The sequence below is a fragment of the Danio rerio genome, chromosome 14, assembly GCF_052040795.2.
Source record: "Danio rerio strain M-AB ecotype USA chromosome 14, GRCz13ab, whole genome shotgun sequence".
Taxonomy (NCBI): domain Eukaryota; kingdom Metazoa; phylum Chordata; class Actinopteri; order Cypriniformes; family Danionidae; genus Danio; species Danio rerio.
Window position 1 is genome coordinate 48551483 of NC_141034.1, and position 26018 is coordinate 48577500.

The window sequence follows — 26018 nt, forward strand, 5'->3', positions numbered from 1 at the left end:
TCCATCCTTCTACTCATGCATCCATCCATCCATCCATCCATCCTTCTACTCATCCATCCATCCATTTATCCATCCATCCATCCATCTATCGCCTATATCCATCCATCCATCCATTCATCCATCCATCCATCCATCCATCTATACATTTATACATCCTTCTATCTGTCCATATATCCTTCTACTCATCCATCTGTCCATTCTACTAACCATCCATCCATCCAACAAATTATTAAGTTGTTATCATGATTTGCGAGACATCAACTAAATTGTTATTCAGTGTTTATTTATCAGTGTTATGAAACCATTAATTTGCCAACATCCTTCAATATATGTACTGCCATTAAAAAAAAAAATCACCTTTCCCCTTTAAAAGAAATACTTTAATTGTCCTACAACATGAAATCAAATCACATTCCAAATTGCTTTCTAGCCTTTGAAATGTTTTTGTAGTCTTCTCATGACCAGTGCCTTTCTACACAAAGGTCTATTGGAAGCAGGGTGTAATGAGAGTGAAGGTATAGATTTTCACAGGGTATGATAATTTTCTATAGGCACTGCATATACGATTTTGTATGGTCAGTAATTCTTGTATTTTCAACATCGGTGTGTTATGCAAAACAAGAATACAATTAATTTATAACAAACACCAACATGAGACGTCTTTTACCCATATAAATAAATGTGACTTTGCTAACCAGGTTAGATATAGTCTGCTAACATTAGAATTTCTGCATGCTCTTTGCCTCATTCATTTATTAATTCATTTTCCTTTGGCGCAGTCCCTTTATTTACCTGGGGTCGCCACAGTGGAATGAGCCACCAACTTATCCAGCATAAGCTTTACACAGCAGATGCCCTCCCAGCTGCAACCCACTACTGGGAAACACCCATACACTGTCACATGCACACTCATATACTACTGCTAATTTAGTTTATTCAGTTCGCATTCATGTCTTTGGACCGTGGAGGAAACCCATAGGAACACGAGGAAAACTCCACACAGAAATGTCAACTGACCCAGCCGGGACTCAAACCAGCAACCTTCTTGTTGTGAGTTGACAGTGCTACCCACTGAGCCACCGTATCGCCTGCTCTGTGTCTACCCAATGTAATTAAAGGTTTTCCATATTTATCGCATTTAAATCGAAGTTATCCAGATGTTAAATCACAGATGCTGTAACATTTACCCAGCCATGTGGGTTTTTTGCTGACAGACCTTTGCGTGTTAAATACGAGCGGGTTTGTCACTCTTACAGCTGCACAAGCTAATAAGCTAAGCTTTGTAATTGACTTGCAATTTATATATGTCTTCCATATGTGCATGTATTTTTACGTGATTTATTTATTTATCTAAAACGAGGACTTTTATTCTCTGTCGTCTTGGATGGAAATTAAGATTTTAAGTGAAGGATTTGGTAAATGCTGCCAGTTAAACAGCCTCACAGCAAGAAAGTCGCAAGTTCGTGTCTCAGCTAGCATTTCTGTGTGGAGTTTGCATGTATCCCTATGTTCGTGTGGGTTTCTGAGTGCTCTGGTTTCCCCCACAGTCCAAAAGCATGTGCTATAGGTGAATTGAGAAAATTAAATTTTTCAAATGTATGTGTGTGAATGAGTGTGCATTTTTCCTAGTACTGGGTTGCAGCTGGAAGGGCATCCACTGTGTAAGACACAGTATGCTGGTGTACTGGATAAGTTGGCGGTTCATTCCGCTGTGGCGACCCCGGATGAATAAAAGGACTAAGCCAAAGGAAAATTAATTAATTAATGAGTAAATGTCAGTTATATAGACAATTGCATTTGGTAGACCTCTTAAACAATGCCATGTTATGTAACTTTAAATATATTAAGTAAAAAAAAAATGAAGCAGGTGCAAGGCCCTTAACATCCATCAAATGGCTTTTTTAATAGTGCTTTTATGCCTGGAATAGGCTTCACTGTGATTTGAATATGGTCCATAGTGCCTATTACTGGAATACTAAGAATATTGTCACATTTTATGACAAATTGACTGTGATGTTCTTTATTTATAAGTCACTTTGGATAACATTGTCTGTAAAAATTAATTTAGCCGACACATTGCTCTACATTAGAGGCAAGCATTGTAGAACTCAAATGCAACTTTATTCAATAATAAATGTTACTCAAATGTTTCCAAGTACTGGGTTGCAACTATAAGCTACATTATTCTGTAAAACATATGCCGGATAAGTTGGCGGTTCATTGCACTGTTGCAACCCCTGATGAATAAAAGGACTAAGCCGAAGGCAAATGAATGAATGAATGAATATTAGTCCAATGCTAAAAGAACAGAACCAAATGATGTTTCAACATGAAAATTACTCATTTAGGAGATTTTAATTCGTTTGCGAGAGTCCTCTATGCATATGTGGGAGACTCCTGAAAGACTTGGGATCTCTATTTTTTACTTATAATATTTTATTGCTCATCGATATAAATTAAAATAACAACATGACAGCTGAGCTGAATTCGTGGGACATTGTAAAATAAACCTTAAAACTGACCAATGCGAGGAGAGTTTACTAACATATGACTTGTTTTAACCATTTTGGTCCATTTATAAACTTTGGTGTCTAAAATGGCTTGAGGCAGATACTATTTTTATTTAGCCTCTTGGCCTGGTCGTCATTGTAAATAAGAACTGGTTCTCAATTGACCTACCTCAAAGCAAACCGCACCAACAAACAAAAAGCAACATTTTAACAATTTTAATCCCTGTTTTGAAACAAAACAATCAATCTACAGGTGTTAAAGCACCCTTTAACCTTGGAATAAAATAAAATCCATGATCATAGACTTAGCAATGGAGATTAACAATTGAAGCTCACATGGCCTGAACAAAATAAAAAAAAATAAAAAATAGACAAGGAAAATAAAAAACAGACATAGAAAAAGGTTAAAGGACATTACATTGGAATTATACCTTAAAGGATACCTATTTCACCCCTTTTTCAAGGTTTAGGATAAGTCTTTTGTATCTCCAGAATGTCTCTGTAAAGTTTCCACTCAAAACACTCATCAGATTATTTATTATAGCTTTCAGAATATTGGCATGTTCTGCTCTGAACACAATGAAGCTGTTTTTGTGGCCTGTGCCTTTAATGCTAGTTCTCCCCGCCCACCGTTACCACATGCCTGTCAGAGTGTTCCTCAATCTCCTGCTGCATCAGATAAACAACACAGTGACAGAAATGAAGGAAGCAGATCTCACGTAATGTTTATGAGAAATACTACAGTAAGAACTTTCCCAATGATTATTTGATTTATGTGTTGTGGAGTTCAAGCCTTTCTGCAACGATGAGTCACACACAATGTCATTACAAAGTTTTGTGGTGAAGTAAAGACGGTAGAATTGCTGTAATTCATCACAAACATGCACTATTTCATAAATGTTTTAAACTTGTAAAACTCAAACTCACATTTGATGATGATTGATGGTCACAGATCGCTGAACAGATCGTTTAATCCCAGTTGCTTTTTTCACATGTTCTGTCTTTGTGATATGATTGTATGCGTTACTGTGGTGACATGTTAATATGTGGTTGTTGATCAAATAGATGGGCGGGAAAACCACAGTCCTACATCACGTTGCAGTGAGCCTCAAAATGGGAGGGATTTGGATGCCGTCCGGAAAATTGAAAAAAGAGACTTATTGTCTTTTATCAGCCCAATATGACTGCGGACACACTACACCTACACAGTTCTGTCCAAACAGCTTACACAAGATGATTTTAAAATATAAAAATATTAAGACTTAAAATATAGATTTTTAAAAAGTTTTTTCTTGTTTGAAAAGTTCAATTTTCTTGAACATTCGTACTGTTAGATTTTTAAACAAAATACTTGAAATGACTGCAGTTCTACTTTCTTCCATCGGTGAGAAAAATCACAGATCCACCAGACCACGGCACGAATCAGTCAAACATCCAGTCCTGTCAAGCTTCGATAAAGCAAACTCTCATCAAGTGTGAAACCCTCCATCGGGAGCTTATCTCCAACTGCAAGTGCACTGCACTTCTGAGATTCACACTTCTTTTTTTTTTTTTTTTAAACAACACGGCAGAAGGAGAAAGTGTGATGGATTCTAGGAAGCATAGCAGGGATAACATCCAAGAGCAATCTTAGAAACTCTCACTAATGCTAGACCTCTCAAGGACACTCTCATTAGGGAGAAATTAAGCCACACGCAGCCCATTAACATGGAAGCAATCAGTCTGGATTGATGAGCAGCCAAACATGTATGTTAAAGAATCTGTCACCCACCTGCCATCTGCTGGGGGAAGGGACAACCACTGAAGCACCAAGCTAAACAACAACAGAACCAATGCTAGCTTTGAGTAACCGCTTAGTTTTTATTTCCACTGAAAAACAAACAAACTGGGAATTCGTTTTACTCAAATATTTAAAATGTATATTGTGTTTAACCTTTGTGTGCTGTTGGGGATGTTTTTAAACACTCTGGGGGGATTTTGAATGCTAAATTGGCCACAACTTTTCTGTGTTTCAGGAAATAGAATAATAGTTGGTGATGAATCTTATTTTGACACAAAGCATTTTGGGAAAATGCTTTGAAGATTTGCATGTTCATTGCTGTTTTTGCTCCATTGACTTCCATTATAATGTCATTTTTTTAATTGTGAAGCCATGACAGCATATATGTTCTTGCATTCTTGGTTGTTTTCCTTGTTGGAAAGTAATTTTTACTGTTGTAGTAATCCGGACTTTGGTGGAATCGAGAAGACAAAAACTTTAAAAAAAAAGTATTATTATTAATAATAATAATAATATTATATGCTCCGGTTTCCCCCACAGTCCAAAGACTTGCGGCACAGGTGAATTGGGTAGGCTAAATTGTCCGTAGTGTATGAGTGTGTGTATGTGTGTGTGCGGATGTTTCCCAGAGATGGGTTGCGGCTGCAAGGGCATCCGCTGCGTGAAACGTGCTGGATAAGTTGGTGGTTCATTCCGCTGTGGCGACCCTGGATTAATAAAGGGACTAAGCCGACAAGAAAATGAATGTATGAATAAATAATATTGTATTCATGGAGATTCCCGCTGATGCTTCAGACTCAACCATTTGCTTGTCAACAAATCGTACACTTTCATCATCTTCATCATCATCATCATCATCATCATCATCAATCAATCAATCATCATTAGCATTTGAGCAAGCTCTAGCATAAAAAGCATAAAAAATAGCTACATTTGATCTCACACTTTATATTTCATCATGTCGTTCACCATTACTTCACATACGCTGCTATAAGTCTATGGACTCGAAAACATGTTTACCATATTTCCCCTGAATATTAATGCTATTTACACAGCGAAAACTCCCAAGTGGATGGTATACACTTGTGCATAAACAGATCTGCCCTATTATGCACAATACCTCATCTAAATTTAATACCGCACTTTAATAATTCATATTTGAACTTTACATTTACATACACATTTACATACACATTTGTAAATATACCGCTTCCGACATTTACACAAGATGTCGCTTTGTGTTGTCGGCTTTCCACCAGAATTGCGTTTTCCACAATCTCAAGTAATAGCAGTGTAAAAAATCTCGAGCAGCAGGGAAACACCTCACGAACTCGAGGCTCCCCTTGTTGCTCTCCACTAAGAGCTGCACTGATTGCTGGTCTGGGATGAAAGTGTTTAATCTGTGCTCAGGTTTTGAAGATCATTCACCCCTCTCAGCGTCTCAATTCTCCTTTTTGAAGGCTCTCCTAGGGTCCCGGCGAGCATTGGCCCTCAAAAACAGTGGAGCTGCTGAATCATCTGCCCTCCCTGATAGCATGATGCCTTATTCAGGTTACATCCTTTGCCTCCACCACAAAATATTACCAAACAGGCTCATTGTGAAGATGTACCCCTGTATATATTTTTAGAGAGCGCAAATTATCTAGCCAGCCAGCTAGCCAACGGCTTCTGTTTCTTTTCGTGCTACCAGCTGACCGCTTAACTCCGTGCGGATGGCTTTTCCACATTTACCAGTTGCACAGTACCTCGCCATGTACATTGGCAGACTTGAGACGCAGAGAGGAGCAGTGGCGTTGCAACAGGGAGCTGAAGCCTCTGATGTATTGTGAAAAGCTCCTGATCTTTTGGAATATGTTGCACTTAAAAAAGAAATTGGTTGTATAACATTTATTTTGTTATCCATCACGCACATTCCACTTAACGCAGCTTTGTTTCTGTTATTTAAATAGTCAGCTTTTCAGCAGTACCTGTTTTTACCAGCAGGTGGGAGTGACACTGTTCTCACATGGCAAGTGTTAAAAAAAGTCCCACCACTGCATTGTCGTTATTCATTCACTATTTTGAGGAGCTAAAACTGATGAGTTAATAATACAACTGTTTTATGAAACTAAATAGTTCTAACTATTGATAAAGTAAAATATTTGTTTTCACAATATAAAATGTGTGTAATTTTGGTGAAATAAAATCACTGTAATTAATAAAATGTGTGTCATATTAATGTAAATACATGCAAATTATTCAGACAAACGTAACTTGTACTAGCCTTCTATATATGATATAGATATTTAGAAATTTAGATATGATATAGCCAATGACATCTGTTTCTGTAATAGTTGAATCGCAGTGAGTTCATGGATCTAGATACGACAGGGTTTGAAGAAGAACGGTTCCAGAAAGCAGTTAAAACAAAAACATGAAAAGAAAAAGAGGACAAAAAATTAAATAAACAGGCAAATAACAGGGTGAAGACATGGTAAGATATGAAAACGTAGTAAAAAGGTAGCTTTTTAGAATTTTTTTATTTTTGAGTGAACGTATCCTTTAATGCATCTGCTTATTATTTTTTGTGTGTTACTTGAGTCACAGAATCAGGACAAGATGCTGCACCTGAATTTGACTAAGATCAAACCTCTTAAAGGCTAATCGCAATCAATCTGCCTCTTAGATCTGATTTCATGCATCAGGATAAATTAACATGAGCAAGTGTAATGCAATCTAAGGTTTGAAAAAAAAGTAAAATTGGTCAATTACATCAAGTCAACAGTTATGAATGTAAAAAGGGCCTATACAGCATTTAAAAGCTAATTTAGTAAAAAAAAAAAAAGCCCAATCAATGATATGCCTATACTGGTAAAATTTTGACATTAAATCAAAAGGTCATTTTGCCATGAGTTAATTTGCTCCTCTGCACCATAACTTTATATTCTGTACTGTACATTATTTCTGTTAAGTGACTAGACTTTTGTCTAAGCAAAGTCAGACCTTACAATACTAAATAGTAAATAAATAATAAGTAAATAATTGAAAATCAAGGCAGACATATTTTATTTTGTTAAAATAAGAAGCCTCTTCCTTTTATATATATATATATATATATATATATATATATATATATATATATATATATATATATATATATATATATATATATATATATACATACACACACACACACACACACATACATACATACATACATACATACATACATACATACATACAGTTGAAGTCAGAATTATTAGCCCCCCTGAATTATTAGAGCCCCTGTTTATTTTTTCCCCAATTTCTGTTAAATGGAGGGAAGATTTTTTCAGCACATTTCTAAGCATAATAGTTTAAAAAACTTATTTCTAATAACTGATTTATTTAATCTTTGCCATGATGACAGTAAATAATATTTTACTTGATATGTTTCAAGACACTTCTTTACAGCTTAAAGTGAAATTTAAAGGCTTAACTAGGTTACTAAGGTGAACTAGGCAGGTTAGGTTAATTAGTCAAGTTATTCTATAACAATGGTTTGTTCTGTAGACTATCGAAAAAAAAATTGCTAAAAGGGGCTAATAATTTTGTCCCAAAAATTGTTTTTAAAAAATTCAATACTGCTTTTATTCTAGCTGAAATAAAACAAATAAGACTTTTTCTAGAAGAAAAAATATCAGACATACTGTGAAAATTTCCTCGCTCTGTCAAACATAATTTGGGAAATATTTAAAAAAGAAAAAAAAAATCAAGAGGGGGCTAATAATTCTGACTTCAACTGTACATACATACATACATGTAGTTAAAGTCAGAACTATTAACCCCCTAGTTAATGAGTTTTTCAACACATTTCTAAACAGAATAGTTTTAATAACTCATTTCTAATAACTTGTTTCTTTTATCTTTGTCATCTTTTCATGATGACAGTAAAAAGGTTTCACTAGATATTTTCAAGGACACTTTTATACAGCTTACATTGACATTTAAAGGCTTAACTAGGTTAATTAGGTTAACTAGGCAGGTTAGAGTAATTAGGCAAGTTATTATATAATGATGGTTTGTTCTGTAGACTATCGAGAAAACAATATAGCTTAAAGGGGCTAAATTAAGATTAAGGTACATTTAGAATCCACATTTTCAGTATTCTTAAACATCGGTAGTTTTTATTTTGATGACCAAACTAGGCCTTTAATATAATCAATGTGTTTATCTCTCTCTTTTTTCTTCTTTCATAGATTCTGGCTACTAAAATCTGCTGAAAATATTTGGTTGTGTAATTTTTGGTGATGTGATGCATTGGCACTGCTTAAAAAAAAGTTAGACAGTCATATATTCTCAATTGATATCATTATGATTTTAGCTCTTAAGCTGAGTTGACATCATACTTAGATTGAAGCCTTTACATAAAGCAAGAGTCTGTTTGACAAACTAATTGACAGTTTAATTCATGGCATACAGTAAAACCAGGTGACAGTAAAATGTACCACTACGGAACGGTGAGTTTTTATCAATTTGCACACATTATGATGCTTCACGACTGCTGCGCTGATGCTGCAGTATAGCAGCGTGTCTCAAATGACTGATGGCTAATCGCCAAGCAATAATGAATGCACGAGAAACCAAGCGTGTTTAGCTCAGGAAAACTGCACTGCGCCATTATGGGATGCATTCCTGTCCGAATTAACGTGCACAACTTAATTGGCTCAGTTCATCAGAGGAATGAACCTAATTGGTTGACAGGTCGAAAGATGGATGATCAGGGATAGGAAAACAATAACGGTGGTGGGAATGTTGAGACGATAGGTGGGAGATATGAAGCACAGTACACAGTGTGTGTATCGCTCAATCCATCTCTCAATGGGTGCTGAAGTCGCTCTTTTCTTATGTTCAATCTAGGCTATATTTACATCCCATAGATTGGCCACTTTGTGTGTCATGCATAAAAACTGAAGCATTATAATTAATGTATGCATTATTATAGTATGGGGGAGGTGTTTGGTTAAGGGTGTCTGGGCAGAGTTGTTAATTGCAGCCTGCGGATCTGTAGATTCACTCGAGCCTGTGGAGAAATTAAGTACAGATCTGCTCAAATCTTACAAAGTATTTGCTGAATATGCAAGAGGTTTGTTGTACTGCATCAATAAAACAAGAAGTGATGCTCAATATGTTATTTGCCGTATCAGTACTGACTTATAAATCCTCATTTTAAGGTTAATTTTTATGGAGAATATACTGTATACATGACCAACTGAAAATGTGTTTTGATTGGTGCCTTTCTGTGACATGGCACTGCATGGCATTTATAAAGAAAATATTGATTGAATGGAGGATTTTAGAAATGCAATGGGTACAATTGATTTCTGGTATGAAATAAAGATCTATATATTCTTAAGTATTTTTCCTTGAACAGCTGAACTTTGGGCTTTTTTACTGTTATTTTTTCAGTATAGTCTGTATATTTGAATGCTAAATGTAATATTGAGATTGTTACGAACCCCTGATGTTAGTCTAGGGGGTTGTGGGGTTTGACATTTGATTAATTAAATATATATTTATATAAACAGTGAATGAGTGCAAAAGACAACCAAAGTAATGCCAAAAATGTGTGCTTTTGTTTACAATTCCCAAAAGTGAAAAACAACAACGAATAATCAAAACTAAAGCAAAAGTAAGTAAGGCTAAAATATACTATTTACAATATATACACAACACTGAGACAAATAAAGACGGGAAAAAACAAGAGAGCTGGCAGAAAGGACGCGGGCGGCGCTAAAGAAATGAAAAGAACAAAACCCAAACTAAATCTAACTCCCCAGAAGCATCTAGCTAACTAACTATGTGAACACAGTATAATTAACACGCGAAGATCTTCCGAGTCCTAACTATCTACTCTATCTAACTATCCAAAAAGTACAAGGAGTGGCGCTCGCCCCTAACCCTAACAACAAAACACACAGTTAGACGGGGTTTTCTAAACGCACGCAATGAATACAAACAAGCGACAAAAGCAGAGAAAGAGAAAAAAAAGCAAGGGACTAGCGCAGGGATGGGCAAACTTGATCCTCGAGGGCCGGTGTCCCTGCAGAGTTTTGTTCCAACACTAGTCAAACACACCTGAACAAGCTAATCAGTGTCTTCAAGATCACTAGAATCTATAAGCAGGTGTGTTTGATTAGAGTAGGAGCTAAACTGTGCAGGACACCGGCCCTCCAGGACCGAGTTTGCCCACCCCTAGACTAGCGAGTGGTCTGACGCGCGCTTTTATGACAGGTGGTCTTTGCTTATTGGATGTGACGTAAGAGTGACGTAACTGGGGGGAATGACTGACAGCTGAATGGACCAATGAACGGAACCTGAGAATACATGAAAGCAAATATGGGAGAACAGAGCGAGAGAGAGAGAGAAAGGGATAAAAAACAGAGAAACAGAGCACAAATAACACAAATACATAACAGAGATATATAATTTTTGTAAGTGAGGTCAACTGAGATACTGTTCACATCCACTCACTAGCCACACCATACTAGTACCGAATTGGACCCTTTTGCCTTCAGAACTGTCCTAATACTTCATGGCATAGATTTAACAAGTTACTGGAAATATTCCTCTGAGATTTTGGTCTATATTGACATGATAGCATCATGCAGTTGCTGCAAATTTTTCAGCTGCACATCCATGATCCAAATCTCCCATTCCACCACATCCCAAAGGTGCTGTATTGGATTGAGATTGATTGTAGAAACCGTTTGTGTACAGTGAACTCATTGTTATTGTCACGATTAAGACGAGATCTCCAGTCTGAGATGATTCACGCTTTATGACATAAGTTGTGCTCCGTTTTAACACATTTCTACTGACAGGAAGTTTAGCTGCAGAGCTCAAGTTAAGTTTAGACATTCTGGTCTTTGTATCTCTATCAGCTCCATCTACTTCTGCAAAAATGCTTCATTAGTATGCAAAACGTATCTTACTTGAGAAAAAGTTTGGTTAATATATATCACTTAAAGCAATTCAAATACAATTGTTTAATTGTTTAACTTTCTTTTATTTAAATGTTAAATTATTTATTGCAAATCAGGAACAGCAAAGTACAGTCACCTCCATTTAACACATTTTACTTAATTCCAATAATATACACAGGTTTTCTTGGAACACTGGTATTTCAAAGAATGTAAAGAGCCCTGCGGATACTTGAGCCATGTGATTCAACATTAATTAATACAATATTTTATTCAATTAAAATAAAAAGCACATTCATATGTCCTGTTCAAATTCAAATGCATTTATATAGTTACTGTATTGGAGAATGAAACCAGCCTCTAATAGCAGAAAAAAAATCATAAGCACTCATGTTAGAAGTGCAGATGTTGTGTAAAATCTACCACCCACTCACCGGCTGCTGGTTAAACACACGTGTGCATTGCAGCCCTCGACTCTCAATTTCTCTCTTTTTATGTGTCGGCACACATAGAATTGACTGTTGTATTCTTCTCAGGCGTTCAGTTCTCACATTCACCATTAGCATGGCTTCACTCTAGATTAAATCTGCATGATGTGATTTAAATTATTCTGATGAGCTTTGATTGTAATTTCTGTTGAATTGTCATAAAGAGTGTTGAACCAACACTCAAGATTTTATACTCATTTAAATCAATACACTGCAATAAATATGATAAATCCAGCATGATTTATGTTACTATAATGTATTAAATGAGGTTAACAATGTTTTAACTTAAATAAGGGTGTGCTCTCCAACAGAAAGCAGATAAGACAAAAACAGAAGCCAAATAATAAACAAGTTAATAACAGGATGAGAATGTGGTAAAATCTGAAAACATTGTAAAAATCAGGAGATGGCTTTTCTTTTTCTAGATTGCTTTTGAAAACTGTTGGATGGGTTTAGGGAAGTGGGTGGTTGTGCTTTTAAAAACACTATTGGTTGGGTTTAAAGAAGGAGGAGGGGGGTCAGTCGATTGGTCAGTCAGTCGATCGTTCATTCGTCTGTTTGTTCGTTTGTTCAATCGTTTGTTCGTCTGATCGTTCATGCGTCTGTTCGTTTGCTCATCTATCCATTTGCCCGTCCGTCCGTCAGTCCATCCATTCATTTGTCTATACCAGGGGTTTTCAAAGTCTAAAACAGTGGGCCTCCCTTTTGACACAACTTATCCATTGGCGCCCCCCTCCTCCCAAACACGCACACACACACACACACACACATACATATATAAAGACACAGACAGATGTCAGACTGTTAACTCACTTTTATCATCATTTGCATGAAAGTGCAATTATTTACAGAGTAATAACAAGTATTTTAATATAACGTTTTTAAAACTAGGATGATGGTTAATATAAATAGAACAGATCCAAGAACTGTTCATCCCAGTCAAAACAGTCGAAGTTTAGCGGGTCTCATGCTGTCATTAGCCAAAATATCTTGACAAACCACACTTAAAGGTCGTGGTTCATCAGCTGGTCCTGTCCACGTAAATCCTAAACTCAAATACTGATCGTCATATCGTCGTCTTTTGGGTTTAAGCCCTGAACTTGAAGGCTTTGAATCGGGGGGTCTTAGAAACCGATCCATTGCAGGCACGTGCACACATAGGGCTCAACCTGTGCAGTGCACATGCCCTTTTTAGTCCTGTATAGAAAGTGCCCTTCCAAAATGATCAAAAGTGCCCCCACGACGCGGCACACCCTCGGTCCCGCCCTTCAGTAGGCGCGCGACAACACCACTCTTGAGCGTGCGCGCGACAACACAGCTGATCAGAACGCGCGCGACAGACTTGCCAAACAGAAGAGAATTCACAGCTATGGCCTTCTGGGTAAAAAAGGTTTTCTTGTTTTTGACGTATTATTTTTTTTAGCTTTGTTTAATTAAAACGTTTAAATATAATAAAAAATACATATAATAATTAAACTTAATAATTATATTTTTATTATATATTTTTCTCGCGCCTCCAGGGGAGGTGCACCTCACACTTTGAAAACCCCTGGTCTATACCATCCGATCCTTCCTTGCTTTGTTCCTTCATTCTTTCCTTCCTTCCTTTCTTCATTCCTTTCTTTGTTCCTTTCTTTCTTCGTTCCTTTCTTCCTTCCTTCCTTCCTTCATTCATTTGTTCATTTGTCCGTTGATTTGTTGATGTTCATTCATTCATTTATTCGTTCATTATCAACAACAAGAGAAATACATATTCATTATTTACAAAAGACACATTTTAAAATGTAACCATATGTAAGCAAATGTTAAATAAAATTGCAATAAAATTGCTTTTTAAAATCCATTTTACACATAAACCAAATTAGGATGTCTTGCTTTTGATCCATTAATAAAATAATATATAAATCAATTTTTTATGAACTGCATGCTGTGCTAAAGTATAGCTAAACTAAAGCACTATAAGACAAACATAAGCCCCTTCCTAGTTTCAACTTTGAAATATGACAGGCCCGCCTATTCACTTTGAAGCTCATAAAGTTGTATAATGTACATAGATGAAATATATTTTTAAGTCTTTTGTAGTTTAGTAATTGCATTAAGCCGTAGCAAGTTTCAACTGAATGATTTATAGAACCTAATTCTAGAGAAGTTTCTTTTAAGATCAACTCATTCTTTAAGTCTTTTTTCTCTCTCATCTCTTTGTTTTTGTCTTGAAGCCTGTGACCTTGTTCAGATCTTCAGAGAGCAGCAGGCTAAAGAGCTTTGCAAAAGGGCCTGCCGAACAATAAATGGGCTGTTTTGTTTGTGGAATCTTCCTTGAATCTTTAGTTACTGAAATAATTGTTAAAGTGCATGCTCTTTCTTGTAAGCTGCTTTACTCAGAACTGTTTGCCAAGAAAAAACCCGTAGAAGCGCCGGCCAGTTCTGGGCCTCTTTTTTAATTCCTTCAGAGTCTTTAAAATATTGCTTTATCAGTACTGCAGCAATTGGCTACCATTTTACAGACCGTTGGATCTTTGTTTTGTACTTTCTGTGGTTATTTGTGAGGGGGGAAATGTGGTGAGTGTATGAGAAATACTGCATGCTTTTTTTTAAATTGCCTATTAAGTTCGACAACAATTTGAAAGATTGGATTATGATTTGCAAGAGAGAGACCTTTAAACCCAAGAATCGTCAAAAGAGCAGAATCTGTACTGAATTCAGAACTGCCTTACATGTCTCGAATTTTAAACGTCATTTGACATTGTAGGACCGCTTGGGATGTTAAAGCCTGTTCACACCAAGAATAATATATCTGCACTCTTACCAATGTGCAATAGTATTCTGAGTTTTGTCATCTGATGTTTTAAATGTTTAAGCTCATTAAAAACAGACCGATTCTGATTGGCTCTCAATGGCTTTTATCATGTATCAGCTTTCCATTGAAATGAAAATAAAAAAAAAGTAGGGATTGTTCACACAAATTAAATTCAAAATAAATTTACCCATACTCCATTTGTTTGAAACCAGTTTGAGTTTCCTCTATTAAACACAAATATTATATACTGAAGAATGTTGGAAAAAAAGCGGTTGATGGAAAAACACCAAGATGGGGGGTGGCACGGTGGCGCTGTGGCGCAGTGGTAGTGCTGTCGCCTCACAACAAGAAGGTTGCTGGTTCGAGCCTCGGCTGGGTCAGTTGGCATTTTCTGTGTGGAGTTTGCATGTTCCCTCTGTGTTGGTGTGGGTTTCTTTCGGGTACTCACACAGACTGCAGGTTAAGCACCCCCTGCTGGCCCCACTAACCCCAGTTCTAACAGTAACCTAGTTTTCTCATGTGATCCCCCATCCAGGTACTGGCCAGGCTCAGCCCTGCTTAGCTTCAGTGAGTAACCAGTCTTGGGCTGCTTGGGGAAATTGGCCATAAGAGTGATGTCAGAAGATTGGTTATAAATACTATGAGTTCAGACATACTACTCGGCTCACATGATAAATATATGTTGTCTGTATAAAATGAAGGAATGCATGTTCATAAGCATTGTATCTCTGTATTATTATAATTATAGGATTGTTCTTTATATAAAGGAAGCAAAAACGTTTAATTTATGAGCCAGCTGCATCACCAAACAAACCATGTAACATTTTTTTTTTTCATCTGTGCAACACAAAAGACGTGTGTTGTATGGGAAAAAACGATTAAAACTTCTCTGTTCCACTGAAGATAGAAACACCTGCAGATTTTGAACAGCATGAGGGGGAATGAATAAATCATAGCAGAACATACTTCCTCCTTTTTTCTTCTTTTCACAGAAAGTTGGAGTTTTCTCTCTTTTTATATATTCACACATATGAAAAAAAAATCACAGGAGAGAGAGCTAGTAACACAAGAAGCAACATGAGCATCAGAATCTGTCGAGAATTCAGAACAGCTTTCCTCTTTCATGTCCTGCACCTGTGCTGAATTTAACCCATGCCATCTGCCAATGGGTTCAGAATCAGAAAGAGCTTTATTGGCATGTTTGCTTGCACACATAAGGAATTTGTCTTAGGCCATGTCTTCACTACATGGAGTGCCGCAAGATGTGATAAAAGGTATATTTTCCATGTTAAAGGAGTTTTTGTCTTAATCTTCTACAACGATGACACGAAATTTCTATATTAGAAACACTATCTATTTCTGTGACGTCGCAGCAGAACAACAACATACGCTACCATGACAATAATCACCTCAGGTACATATTATGTGCTTTATTCAGTGTTATATGCTACTAACGTTTATTTTTAATAACAGTTTGTGTGACATTTATTGCCATACTACTGAAAACTGCAGCAGAAACTTCACCTCAGATCTTGAAAATAAAATAACAAGCAAATGGTTCCGAAATGAAAGTTAAAACTGTGACTCGGTGCAAACCAACAACATCAGAAACTCCGTAGCCTATTGATAATGTTAAAAATGTTTGATATGTATTAATTAGATTAAAAATCTTTACCATTTGGTTTTGAATACAATGGCTAGTATATAAATATTTCTGTCATGATGCATTGCATTTGGTGCAGACAGACAAGTTCCTTATGTGTTGCTAGGACATGGAGTTAGTGATAGTAGCTTCCAAAGTACACAAAGTACAAACAAAATGCAGATATAAATAGAAGAATAAGTCCAAGTCAAATTTATGCATATAAAATATATTTTTCCAACAACAAAATTGTGGCTAGTGAAAATGGTGAGTGGCTAGTAATGTTGATAAACTACTAGCCATAGTGGCTGGTGATCAAAAAAAGTTATTGTCAAGCCTTAAAAATAATAATAATATTAATATATTTAGAGTTTGTACAGGTGCTGGAAATCCTGGAAAAAGCTTGATTTTTACTATGTTTTTAAGGTAAGAAAAGTGCTTGGATTTTGTACAAAGTGCTTGAATTTGAAATTGCAGGGCTTGAAATTTATTTACCGGTTGCACAGATTTAGGAGACATTCACACAGAATGCATATTTGCACCTAAAAACGCCAAACGCAGTGCTCAGTTTAAAACAATTGACATGTCAACTTGCTGCAGTAAACAAAGCCTGCAATGCCTGTAAATAAATAATAATAATAATAATAAGTAATATTGATAAAAGCTTACAAACTATGGTTTCCAAATTTAGTGACTGATTTTCAAAACAGTTGACATAGGAAGAGTTCATTCATTTGCAGTAAGAAAATTCTCAGACTCATAAAGATTTAATTTGTTACATGAATTTTGAATAGCAATGCATATGAAATATCATGAATGACTGGTCATGAAAGTTGAAACCCAAACAAAATCTGACTAAGCTTATTTTTTGAGATATTAACTTTAGGTAGAAAGAGACCCAACTAAAAAAAAAAAATAATTAATTCAATAACTAAACTTTTTTATATATATATTTAATTTAGTATTTTTAGCAGTTTTGGGTAAACTATCTCAATAAATATATGATCCAAGTATTCAACAGTTTAAGTTGAAATGTCATATTGTGTTTTTTAAAAATAGCACAATAGATTCAACTGTGAAAAAGTACATACAGCATTTACAGTTTAAGTCAGAATTATTAGCCCCCCTAAATTGTTAGACCACTTGTTTATAAGATTTTTTTCAACACATTTCTAAACATAATAGCTTTGTTAACTCATTTCTAATAACTGATTTATTTTATCTTTGCCATGATGACTGTAAATAATATTGTGACATTTAAAGGCTTAACTAGATTAATTAGGTTAACTAGGCAGGTTTGGGTAGGCAAGTTATTGTATAATGATGGTTTGTTCTGTAGGTTATTGAGAAAAATATAGCTTAAAGGGGCTAATAATGTTGTCCATAAAATGGTGTTTAAAAAATTTAAAACTGCTTTTATTCTTGCAGAAATAATACAAATAAGAAAAAATAGTATCAGACATACTGTGAAAATTTCCTTGCTCTTTTAAACAAAATTTGAATAATATTTAAAAAAATAAGAAACCAATTCAAAGTAGGCTAATAATTCTGATTTCAACTGTATAAATGCAATTTATCGTGGTTGTTATGTGCTGGAAAAGCAGAAACATGCACATTAAAGGTGCTGGAATTTGGAGATGGAAAAGGTGTAAGAACCCTGTATATTTTTCTTTTAATCTTCAAAAAACAATCAAATTTTGTGATGTAACTATTGCGGATAAACACATTACGATATAACGATAGATCTCTCAGCCCTAATAAAGAGTACAATATTAATATGTGGTAACCAAAGGAAATTCAGGTGGGAAATTCCCTGAGGGAAAAAAACAACAACCTTTTTTCTTGTGTCTGGCTGTTTTGGTGCACAGTGTTCTCTAGCGCCACCCAGAGGGCAACAGTTCAAAGAGAAAATGGGCTGGGTGTGAGAAGTCCAGAGTGATTTTCTGAGCCCATTTCCTCACTCTGAGGTGTAGAGGTCTTGGAGGTGGGACAGGGGGGTCACCAATAAGTGCAGTCCTTTCTGTCTGCTGTAGTCTACTGATATCTAGTTTGGAGTTCTATAGAAGAGCACAGGACGGACTCACTGACAGCTTCAACAGCTCCTTAAATCGTCACACAGCATCATTTGGAACCAGATAAACATGCAACAACCATCGGCATTAACCTGCGCTGCAGAATTTGGCAGACAAATGCGCTCTGTTTTTAAGCAGTCCCATCGGTGCGTCATGCACACGCGTGCTCACGTACGTGCGCACACTCACCGGCTCGCCCTAGGCAGGTGACCTATTTTCTGCAGCCGGTGGAGGGAGCGCTGCATCGGAGGGAGAGATGGTCTTTTCTATGGGTCGGTCCATTCATGGCTGGCTCAGGATTGTGGATTAATTACCCCGTGTGGGAACCAGAGCCGACTCTGTAAGCGAGACACTTCAGCCTCCGCTGGCATCAATAATGCATTTTTCTGTCTCTCCATTTAATTTGCACACAAGCCACCAGCTCACGTCACCAGCTCTTTTAAGGCTGGGACATCCGATATGAAGGGAAAGAGCCACGATATACACTATACCCCCGACGTAAACACACACGCATATACTCTCCCTCTTGACCCCCCGTCCCTTCCCTTCCTCTGCCGGCTGACAAATTGATTCTTTCTTAATGTGCTCCTGCTGCGAATGCATTAAGAAAAGGAAAAGGGGAAAAAAAAAAAAACTGAATGAGGAGTTTAGATTCCACCAACGGAAACGAACAAGACCAGACTACTTTTTTTATTTTTATTATTATTAATTCCACATTGAACTTTTGATGCACTTCAGAGAAACTTTTGCAGAAAAAGGTCTTCAATTGTAATGGATTACAATGCTTGCGCTTGCCATTGAGTGACCAGCCATGATTGACCTGTTAGGAGTCGAGGAACCGCGTGGATACGACAGAGGTGGGTCATCTGATACAGCCAGGTCTGTCTGGGTCACTGCATTTAGAAAAGAGGAAGCGATGGAGACTATAGAACCTATAGCTGATTAGCTTGTGGTTTGTCTGTCTGCCAGTTGCGTAATCCTGTTGTTCTTGTAGCAAATGCATGGTTAAAGTGATCAACTGAGGCGCAGGTCATTGATGTCTAAAGAGTTGGGTCTTTAACCGTACTCCATTGTGTTATTATAAATTAATAGTGGACATGAATTAATAATGAATTAATAATTATTAAAAGGATGAATGGATCTACTTAGTGGACTCAGTAGGTGCCTTAAGGGCATGACTGGAGGTGATGTATGATGATTAGTGCATTGTCATGTTATCATATTAAGTGCTTTTACAGGATTAAGTATGTTCAAATTTGCTCTAATGACTATATGAATATGAGTGCGAACACTGTAAAAAAATTTTGGGTTCCCCACAATCAATTTGTGTTAGGACAACATGAAGGAATCAAGTTTTTTTTTATTTGTTTTTTCAAATGTAAGTGGATTGAACAATTAAGTTGTCTCCCAAAAAAAGAATTGTGTTGTTTCAGCTCATTTTAAATAAGCAGTTTCAACAAAAAGCAAACCATTTTTTTTTTTGAGTAAAGGTGTATTCTCCATATGCATTTGAACACAACTTATTTGATTAACACAACACTTTTATGAAGAGTTAGGTATTTTTAAAGCTATTATTTTAAGCTAGGTAGTAAGTGGTGCAAATGAAAGAAGTTCTGCCAACCTTTTTACACTTCCAACTTTCTTTAATACGTAACGTTGCTGTTTGAGTGTAAAACAGATCTGCAAAGGGAATATTTTCTGTTTCAGTAAGCACAGCTACTGATCTGTGTACCTATGTGTCTTCTTTCCAATGATACCTAAATTGTGTTTGTAGCTTACTAGAGTCAATAACTGACATTATTTAAAGTTAGGAAGGTGTAAATCCCCAAAAGTGAGTGCTGACTTATATGTTTAACCCTGGTGCTCTTAATGCAATCTTAAAGTCTTGAATTTTTGTAGTAATAGTAATAATATTAATAATGATAGCAATATAGGGGCGGTGCGGTGGTGCAGTGGGTAGCGCTGTCGCCTAAATTGTCCTTAGTGTATGTGTGTGAATGAGTGTGTATGGATGTTTCCTAGTACTGGGTTGCAGCTGGACAAGCCACCACTACGTAAAGCATATGCTGGATACGTTGGCAGTTCATTCCGCTGTGGCGACTTCTGATGAATAAAAGGGCTAAGCCGAAAAGAAAATGAATAAATTAATAGTAATAATAATAAGAAGAAGAAGAAGAAAAAGAAGAAAAACAACAACAACAACAACAACAACAACAACAACAACAACTGTTGTTATTATTATTGTATGTTATTATTGTTATTAATTTTATTATTATTATTATTATTATTATTATTATTATTATTATTATTATGCATAATATTAATACTTTCTATTATTAATACTTTCTATTAATAATAATAATAATAATAATAATAATAATAATAATAATAATAATAATAATGATAATAATAATAATAATAATAGTAATAATAATAATAATAATAATAATAACAATATTCATAATAATCTTATTTATTTAGTTATGTATTTATTTATTTATTTATTTATTTATTTATTTATTTATTTGTTTGTTTGTTTTTTTTATGCCAGTGGGGGGAAATATTGTCTTTAAATATTGTCTTCTATTGTCCCAAAGTATTTATTTGTATGAACAAAAATATTTAGAATTCTTCTAAATACATTATGTTGTGTGTGACAGGAGAGTTTTCTTTTGAAGTCACCTTGTTTTCTGAAAGTGAAAGCCTAAACTTTCCTCTCATTTCACCTGCTTACACATATGAAAGCCAACGTGTCAGATGTAGGAAATAATCATTCTAAAGAGCCACACTCACCTGGTGCCACTCAGTGGTTCCACCGGACTAATCCAATGGCCATCTGGCTTTTATTTTATAAGAGAGGGACGCTTTCAGTTTTCTGGCCAAGAGAGACTTGAGCTTATCGATCTGCACTCGCACTCATCGAAAAAACAATCAGCCTTCATCAGGAGCTTCGCGTACATGTGCTATTATGACATCATCAACCTGTGCCCAGGAGAACCGCACCAATTAACCATCAACCGAGTCCTCTCTGAGCTGTGAACAAACAAGCCTAGCTTTGTACAGCAAAAAAGGCAATTTACCCAGAACTCAATGCTCTGCTTTTCAGGCGCCACAGCTGATTCTAATCTTTTCATCATCCGCACTCTTGCCAATTTCCAAGGTACCAGCTTAAAATTAATTGCTTATTAAATCAACATTAACCTTTTTGACACCATTTGCTGCCAAACCTGAATGGCTGCGTTGGAGCTGGAGAAATTACACAAACTTTTTTTTTTTACGTTCGTTTTTATCTTTCTTTTTATTGAAGCCATTTTATACACTCAACGTTGCATTTACATACTGTGTCAAACAATTCAAATGTGATAAGATGCAAACAGAACTAATCCTTATTGTGTAGTGACATTCTATGGAGTCAGAAAAGACTCAAAAGTAATTCACGCAAAAGACACGACGTACACATGCGTAGTTAAATTCACGTGCATAAAATCAAATTCATGTGCGTAAAATATTTATTTATGTTCACACAAAAAAATTCACGTCCACAAAATAAATACACATTTTCATAAGATACGTTTCACAAATGCAAAACACCATTTGCAAATGTATAAGAGTGTACAAAAAGTTTTGAATGTTTAAAACTTGTGAGTTCATCCTGAATGTGTCACGGTCGGTGAGGGGAAAAGGTGCGAGGACTCAAATGCAACAAAAGATGGTATTTATTAATTAAAAAAAACAAAAGGACAACAAAAACCACCCCGAGGGGGAAAAACATAACTATAAAACAAACAGACAAACTTGGATGGGCTGGCAAGACAAACAGGACTGGATCTCACAGGACAGGGAAATAATGATGACGAACTGGCACAGGACAGAAAACATGAGGGGATTATAAAGCAGAAGTAAATTGACACTAACAGGTGAACATGAGAAACTAATAATAAGTTAACAAGGAGGGTGAGACTAGACAATAGACGGAAGAGCGCTACACAGAGACATTGCAAGCCATGCGCTCACATAAAACGAGACTAGAACACGCAGCCAATAAGAACTCATTAACTGCGTGTTCATGACAACACAAGCAACACTGAAGCATACAACAAAAGCACGTGACCACAGTGTAAACACCGAGCCACGTGCTTTGACGAGAGACGCAAGACACGAGCACACAATAGATAAACACCTTACCGTGCGCTCACACATAAGCAATGCGCATGCTTAATCTCAGCGCCAACCAAAACTGAAACCAACTAGACGGAGGCACCGAGAATGAAGCAGCGCGATGCTGACAAAACAAACACAAACACTAGTACAAGAGCGCGGGCGTCAGAGGCATGCAGAGCCCGTGCGGCCGCATTAAGCGAGAGCGCGCAAGCTCTGCGCACACCCACGAAGGCGCGAGCACACACGGAGACACACACAATGACAGAAACAAGTGCTCGACCCAAGGAAACTCGAGGCGAGCACAACAGGACAGGACTAGACATGACTAGTGTCCGGACTCTGCTACCAAAACAAGAATGTATATGTGTGTGTGTATTTTTGAGACTCTCCTGCCAGAAGCAGGGCAACTCGTACCTTTCAGCCAATCAGATGAGAGCTGTAGTCGATGGCACCCACTCTGCGCTCCATTAAATATAAATATTACGGAATTATAGGGAATATTTTACATACTAGGCAACTAAAGCACAACAGCAGCCTGTTTACATTCATTAGATATAATCAGGGCCAGAGTAGGACTCCTTTTTAGCCCTGGAGTTTCAAACCTTAGACCGGCCCACCTCAGTTCACGACTGACTATATTAAAATAAGGTCATTTCCAATTCAGTTTCTAATTACACTATCACATCGTTTTCAAGAAAACAGCTGCTTTAGAACTTCAAATGTTCAACAACCTTACAGTTTTATTTGTCTTAATAATAAACATATTAATATGGACCTTTAAGGTACAAATGTGTACCCTTTGAAAAGAAAGCACCCCAGTGACAGCTCGCGTACTTTTATTTCTGAGAATGTAGGATTAAAAGATCTGTTGAGCTTGCTGTGATCATCAATCATCATCAAAGGAGATCAATAATGAGTTTTACAAGTTTAAAACATTTTTAAAACAGTGCATGTTTGTAAAAAATACAGTAAAAGTGCTGTAAGTCATCACAAAGCCGCATACAGTCAGTACAATTAAAAAAGAAGACGCTTTAATCCCAGTTTGTAGACTTAAATTAGGTTTATTTTGTACATTAAAATAACAGATGTCCATACTGCAGTGGATATTAATGTGTATTAAAACAGTGTGTAAAAACAGCTAAACGTGTGCAAGTACATGCGAGTAATCTTTATAACGACATTGTGTGTGACTCATCATTGCAGAAAGGCTTGAATTAACTCCACAAATATAACAAATAACCGTTGGGAAAGTTCTTACTGTAGTAAGGGAGATCTGCTTCAGTCTTCTTAATCACTGTGCTGTTTATCTACAAAAAGGCTTCAGCTTTGACACGCTTATAAAAATGGTGGGCGGGGAGAATAAATTCATTTGCATTAAAGGCACAGGCAACAAATACAGCTACATTGTTATAACAACTCAAATTTCCCAGATATAAAAAGGTATAATAAATAATCTCGTGGGTGTTTTGAGATTAAACTTTACAGACACATTCTGGAGACACAAAATAATTATATTTATTCTTGACAAGGGGGTAAAATAGATGTCCTTTAAAAAGGTTAATTGAGTTTGTATCCATCCATTGACAGCAATGAATAGAATATAATAATGCAAATATCTCTTGCTAACTTGTTAATAATTATAATAATTCACAAAAATACATTAATATATGATCAACCATGAACTAACCAGTAGAAAAAAATCCTAATGCTATCAGCACTTGCACTCTTGCTCAGTTTCCATCCCCTTTTTTATATTTTATTTCATTTTATTTTTAACTTTTTGATTCTGACAGCTCCTCAGCTCGCGTGGCCTCATGGGATAGTAAAGTGTCTGACAGATGCCTACTTCAGAATTCTGGCGGAAGCAGTACTATAGGTCATCTGGGTTTTCGACCTACTGTTTATCGGAAAACTGCTGCTTTTGACAATGCATAGTAGAGAAGTGGCTGCACATTTAGATGCAATACCGTTCGCACTTGTAGCAGGTCTAATTGATGAAAGTGCGTGTACGTGTGTGTGTTTGTGTCACTGATGATGTTAATTGACCAACAGGTCAGGGCAGCAGCGAGAATCTAATCAGTGGCAACAGCCATTTTTAATCCATTAATCTGAGCTAAACCTCCCCATCAACAACATGCTTCAAATCCGTTTATCAACACACTAACATGTGTCAACTTCCTAGGCTAATGAATGCTAAAGCCTGTAAGGCACCAAGAGCAAGAAACAAGTATTTTATGTACATACAATTAATCTGTTTCTCTCTCTGTGCTTTTCAACAACACAACTACAGTCCTAGTAAACTGATGCAAACCCACTGCAAGTCTTCTTTATGTGTTGTGCCATCTCTGTGAGGGATTGCAGGTGTAGCATGATACACCTGATGTACCGAGAGTTATGAATACGCTTGAAAATGCTGGACAGGATGCCATGCTCATCAAACTTTAAACTCCACGAGAACAAAAGGTAGAATAGAGGCATTATTCTTCATTGACAGACTGCAAGCCTCAGCAAACATCAGGCACAGAAAGAGCTTATTTATTGAGGAATATTGCATTTCAAAAAATTCCCTTCAATGCTTTTCAGCTGTCTGAAATAAACATCTTCTGGTTATATCATTATGGTACAAATTGCGAGTGGAATGCAAGATCACATCCACCAAGTGATAACAAAAATGGATTTTGCAGAGCACTCTAGAATACTGGATTTTGATTGGTCAATCATGATATTCCGGTTCCAATTATTTGCCAATTTATTAATTGTCCTTCGACTTAGTCCCTTATCCATCTGGTGTCCCCACCGTAGAATAACAGGGTTTCTGCAGGTTTCGACGAGTGAATTTAAGACTTTTTAAGACATTTTAAGACCATTATGAATTAAATTTTAGATTCAAAAAGTGCTAAAGGCTTAGGATTTTTTTCAAATGGCTCAGATGTAAGAGAATTTTATTTGACCAATCAAAAATTATTATAATTTAATACATGTATTAATATAATATTACATTAATAATAAACAATTAAAATGTTTTTTATTTTATTTCTTAGCTAAATATTTTAAATAGTGTGTAAAAACAAGCTCTAGTTGTATCCATACACTTTTTTTCCCCAACATAAACTTCCTTTAAAATACAAAAAACTATATTAAAAACTATAATAAACTAAATCTATGCACAACAATCTGTCCAGGTCAGTGTCCTCAGCAGAAAATACAACTTGGGGTTAGTCTACTTGTATAAAATAAAAACTAGTTACATGCAGATGCAATGTAACTTAACTTCAACAAACGGACCATCAGAATAAAGTGTGACCAGAACTTTTTTGTTGTATCTGGAAACTTTGTTTAAAAGGGTGATCCACAGTGTTTTTTTTTAAAGCTTGGCTGTGTTTATTAGATGCAAAGCAATGTTTGTTCATGCTTCATTTGTAGAAAATCACAATGTTCATATACAGTATCTTACTTCAATTATATACAGCTACTCAGCTAACATGAAAACGACTGTCATATTTCCTAGTTTCTCAAAAAGTCCCGCCCTCAAGAGGCTCTGATTGGTCATCTAACATTAAATTGTACATATAATAGATCAGTTTAACCAAATAAAAAAACTACTGGTTGTGGCTCATTATCCACAGC

General features: G+C 36.2%; 1 protein-coding gene across 7 annotated transcripts in view; it reads left to right on the forward strand.

The window, feature by feature from the left end:
* Nucleotides 1–26018, forward strand: part of si:ch211-170a17.1 — an 830126-nt gene that overhangs the window by 497981 nt on the left and 306127 nt on the right. Inside the window, exon 1 of one of the 7 annotated variants that reach the window (XM_087282060.1) lies at nt 18118–19087. The exons of the other annotated variants lie outside the window; for them this stretch is intronic. The gene's annotated coding sequence lies outside the window, so the exon portion shown is untranslated. Of the gene's footprint in view, nt 1–18117; nt 19088–26018 lie in introns of those variants that run through there. 7 annotated transcript variants of the gene reach the window in all.